Consider the following 5,476-nt stretch of genomic DNA (forward strand, 5'->3'; position numbering starts at 1 on the left):
TTGCGGGAAAAGGGGGAGTGACTTTAATGGGTACAGATTTCTTCTGGGGGGAAGAAAATATTCTAAAATTTTGGTGGGGATGGTTGCACAGCTCTGTGATTATACTAAAAGCCATTGAATTGTACATTTTAAATGGGTGACTTGTATGATATGTGTGAATTATATCCCAACAAATCTATTTTTTTTAAAAAAAGTCACACTGTTATCAGGCTTCTGAGTAGCCCTGGATTCTAGAAGTTTATATATAATGTGGAAATAAACAAAGACCACACAGATGAGAAAAAGAAAATGCTATTTATTCACATGTTTCTATAGCAAGGGAGTCAGCCACCATCACTTGGTTTTGCCAGAAACTCAAAGGCAGGCAGAGGATTGGGAAAGCTTTTTACTGAAAAAAAGGGAAGGTTTCAGATGTGCTCTAATTGGAGACTGGGGTGTTGGAAATCTGTAGGTGGGCTTGCTAGAGGCAGGGCATCCCATGTGATTGGTTAGGTGTGTATTTGGCTTTCTCTGGTTGGCACTAAATTGAAAGTGGGAACAAGACTTAGAGAAGCTGTCAGTTGTTAATCAAATTCTGGCCATTTTGGGTCAATTTTTTTTAAGGGTTTATTGTTTGATCTTCCTGGATTTTTTGTTAGAGACAGTGATCTGACCTACAAGTCTGACTTGTAGATAGTAGGCTGGTTTCCTGGCTCTTTAGATAATGGCTTCATTTCCTAAGCTGGTTGCCACAGATTTGGGGTCAGAGTTTTATTTTATTTATTTATTTATTTATTTATTTTATTGAAGTGTAGTTGATTTACAATGTTGTGTTAATTTATGCTGTAAAGCGAAGTGACTCATTTATACACATATATGCATTCTTTTCTTATATTCTTTTCTGTTGTCGTTTATCACAAGATATTCAGTATAGTCCCCTGTGCTATACGGTAGGACCTTATTGTTTATCCATTCTATATATAATAGTTTGCATCTGATAATCCCAAACTCTGAATCACCCTCCCCCTCCCCCTATCTCCCCACTGGCAACCACAAGTCTGTTCTCTATGTCAGAGTTTTATTTTTATATATGGTCTGGGCATTGTCCACTTGTATATTCAGTCTCTCAATAAAAATGCTTCCAAAATTATGAAGGAATGAAAAAAATATATTAAAAATATACCTAAGGAGGGTCATCTGTGCCTTGCCTCTCCTTGTTCCAGCCCGCTCTGCTGCCACTACAATGGCCCAAGCTGATATTGCCCTGATTGGACTGGCTGTCATGGGCAGAACTTAATTTTGAATATGAATGTCCATGGCCTTGTGGTCTGTGCTTTTAATAGGATAGTCTCCAAAGTTGATGATTTCTTGGCCAATGAGGCGAAAGGCACCAAGGTGGTTGGTGCTCACTCCTTGAAGGAGGTGGTCTCCAAGCTGAAGAAGCCTTGGTGAATCATCCTGCTTGTGAAGACTGTCCTGGCTGTCGATTTTATTGGAAAACTGGTACCCTTGTTGGACACTGGTGACATCATCATCAATGGAGGAAACTCTAAATACAAGGATACCACAAGACAGTGTTGAGACCCCAAGGCCAAGAGAATCTTGTTTGTGGGGAGTGAAGTTAGTGGTGGAGAGGAAGGGGCATGGTATGGCCCATCATTTATGCAGGGAGGGAATAAGGAGGCTTGGCCCCACATCAAGGCAATCTTCCAAGGCATCGCTGTGAAAGTGGGGACTGGAGGACCCTGGTGTGACTGGGTGGGAGATGAGTGGGCAGGACACATTGTGAAGATGGTGCACAACAGGGTAGAGTATGGAGACATGCAGCTGATTTGCAAGGCCTACCACCTGATGAAAAACATCTTGGGTGTGGAGCACAAGGAGATGGCAAAGGCTTTTGAGGAATGGAATAGGAGAGGGCTAGAGCCATTCCTGATTGAAATCATAGCCAATATTTTAAAGTTCCAAGACCGATGGAAAATACCTGCTGTTAAAGATCAGGGACAGTGCGGGGGCAGAAGGGCACTGGGAAGTTGACCACCATCTCGACCCCGGAGTACGGTGTCTCTGTCACCCTCATCAGAGAAGCGGTCTTTGTTCGATGCTTATCATCTCTGAAGGATGAGAGGATCCAAGCCAGCAGAAAGCTGAAGGGACCTCAAAAGATCCAGTTTGAAGGAGATAAGGAATCATTCCCGGGGGCATTCGAAAGGCCCTCTATGCTTCCAAGATCATCACTTATACTCAGGGCTTTATGTTGCTAGGACAGGTAGCCACTGAATTTGGCTGGACGCTCAACTATGGTGGCATTGCCCTGATGTGGAGGGAGTGCTGCATCAGCAGGAGTGTATTCCTAGGAAAGATAAAAGATGCATTTGATCGAAACCCAGGGCTTCTGAATCTACTACTAGATGACTTCTTTAAGTCGGCTGTGGAAACTGCCAGGACTCCCAACGGCAGGCAATCAGTACTGGTGTCCAGACAGGCATTCCCATGCTCTGCTTCACCACTGCTCTTTCCTTCTATGATGGATACAGACACAAAATGCTGCCAGCCAACCTAATCCAGGCTTAGCGAGATTACTTTTGGGTCCACACCTATGAACTCTTGGCCATGCCAGGACTCTTTCTCCACACTAACTGGATAAGCCACAGTGCTAGTGTGTCCTTGTCTTCATACAATGCCTGATCAGATTCTGTTAGGCGCCATGACTCCGCAAACAGGGACATTCCATTTGACACACAGCAGTGCTTCCACGGCCCTTTGACCTACTTTCTGCTCAGATCTCTCTCTCTCTTTTTTTAATTTACTAGTAGTTTTATTTATTTATTTATTTATAACATCCTTATTGGAGTATAATTGCTTTACAATGTTGTGTTAGTTTCTGCTGTATAACAAAGTGAATCGGCTATTGCATACATATATCCTCATACCCTCCCTCTTGTGTCTCCCTCCCACCCTCCTTATCCCACCCCTCTAGGTGATCACAAACCACAGAGCTGATCTCCCTGTGCTATGCAGCTGCTTCCCACTAGTTATCTATTTTATATTTGGTAGTGTATGTATGTCCATTCCTCTCTCTCACTTCATCCCACCTTACACTTCCCTCTCCCCGTGTCCTCAAGTCCATTCTCTATGTCTGCGTCTTTATTCCTGTCCTGTCCCTAGGTTCATCAGAATCTTTTTTTTTTTTTAGATTCCATATATATGTGTTAGCATACCGTATTTATTTTTCTCTTTCTGTATGACAGACTCTAGGTCCATCCACCTCACTACAAATAACTCAATTTCATTTCTTTTTATGGCTGAGTAATATTCCATGATATATATGTGCCACATCTTCTATATTCATTCATCTGTCGATGGACACTTAGGTTGCTTCTATGTCCTGGCTATTGTAAATAGAGCTGCAATGAACATTGTGGTACATGACTCTTTCTGAATTATGGTTTTCTCAGGGTACATGCCCAGTAGTGGGATTGCTGGGTCATATGGTAGTTCTATTTTTAGTGTTTTAAGGAACCTCCATACTGTTCTCCATAGTAGCTGTATCAATTTACATTCCCACCAGATCTCTTTAAAAAGTGTCGTAAGAGACTCCTCTGAAGAGTCAACCCAAGTCTATTTGTAAAGTAGTTCTGTGAGAACCATCACGCCCTCTGCCCTCACCTTTTGGGACAGAGCAGGAATTGAGCGTGTGCACCACAGTGTAAGCCAGCTCTGTGAGGAGGTGTTTCTCACATGTCCCCTGTGGATTTGGGAAGCAGAGTAAGTTTGCTCTGATAGAGGCAGCAGCACTTATCACATAGGAGGGAAAGGTTTTTGTGGAATTTGATCAAACTGGAACCTTTGTATTATGTAGGTGAATTTCCTTTTCCCTTTACTTAATAAAAGTAAAAAGAAAATAAATCCCCTAGGAATAAATAAAATCTGAGAACTGAATACAAAATACATGTTCAAGGATTCATAAACTTTACTTCCTAAGTGCCTTTCCTTAGAAAATTAATTGAAGACATTTTCCAAAACATTAGCATAAAAAGGGAAAGACATGACATTCAGAAAGAGATGATGCAATGCAGGAGAGCAGGGACCTGAAGTTCCAGGAAGAGCACTGTTTAGTACTTCTAGAGAGCAGCCCTCCAGGATGGAGGCAAGAACCCAAGATGCCTGCAGGGAGTTCTACGAGGGGAGGGAAGAGAGGGAGTTTAGAAGAGAGTTGTAGTAAAGTATAACGGTACTGAGGATATGAAAAGGGTGCAAGGGGAAAGAGAGGCAATTTACAAAGCATTAGACATGCCAGGAAAAACAATAATATATTATAGTGTTTGCAGTTTTTATGATTTTGAATTATTGTTCAAGCAGAGCCTGTAATTACAAAGACATAATAGTACAAGCACTATTGTTTTTCAGTGAAGACAAATGTAAAACAATTAGATGTACTTATAAAACAGAACATAAATATTATCATCCTTGATAAAGTAGAAATGCAGACGACAGTGGGGAGGTGAAAAGTGGGCAAAAGGCCAGGGAATGGCAGCTCATGTCATCAGGGTAAGATAGGAAGCTAGGTGATGTGTTTATAGTTGATAGAACAGGAAGTAAATGTGTCAGTTTATTACTGAGAGAAATAATGGTGTTCACATGCATTCACACACCAGCATACAAACTTGAACCTGAATTCTTCCTTAACAATACTTTGTAGACATCTCTCAGTGTAATACATTATCATTTGTAACTGAATCATACCTTTATTGCTAGATTTTTGGGTTGTTTCTAATTATCACTATTGTCAAAAGTGTTACAAATATGTCCTAATTTGTTTGTGTTTTTGCAATTTACCTATTATTTACCTTATAACAATTTCCTAAAAAATGCAATTCTACATCTAATGTTATCTATATGTGAAAATTTGAATCTATGTACAGATCGGTTTCCAGAAATGTCTATCAACTCATATTCTCAATTTAATGTATATTTCTTGCCCACCATAGTCACCATCTTAACCCATATCAATCTCCTATTGGTGCGGGAGATTAGCGTTGCTTTCCTGGAAAGAAGAGTGCACCACAATAATCTTCTCAGATTTAGTCTGCATTTTCAAATTCCACCATCTCAGTGGGAGCTGGCCTTAATCCATATAGTAACCCGAATGGTACCTAAAAAGCATTTCAATGCAATTGCCAACTGGAAGCTATCACAAACCTTCAAGAATAGCTTTTAAATAGTTTCAAAATGCTTTATTGCTAAATATAAAAAAGAACTATGATTTCATAATAGAATTATACTAGATAGACTCACCCAAAATAGTAGAGAGTAAATTCATTTAAACAGTTCAAATATCTGTGTTAGAAGAAAAAGTGGTGGATGGTGGAAGTGAAATTGTACTTTATGCTTACCAGGTGGCACTTTAAGTAATATTTTCCACAGGAAACTCAGTGATGAGTTTGTGTGTGTGTGAGTGCACGTTTATTAACAAGCATCACATCTCTCTTCCTAT

At 40.4% G+C, this 5,476-nt stretch overlaps 1 pseudogene; it reads left to right on the top strand.

Moving 5' to 3' along the window:
• The first annotated feature begins 1,222 nt into the window (after nucleotides 1-1,222).
• On the top strand, nucleotides 1,223-2,667 carry LOC101334578 (6-phosphogluconate dehydrogenase, decarboxylating pseudogene; annotated as a pseudogene).
• Nucleotides 2,668-5,476: the final 2,809 nt, after the last annotated feature.

The sequence above is a fragment of the Tursiops truncatus genome, chromosome 10, assembly GCF_011762595.2.
Source record: "Tursiops truncatus isolate mTurTru1 chromosome 10, mTurTru1.mat.Y, whole genome shotgun sequence".
In the NCBI taxonomy this organism is placed as follows: Eukaryota; Metazoa; Chordata; class Mammalia; order Artiodactyla; family Delphinidae; genus Tursiops; species Tursiops truncatus.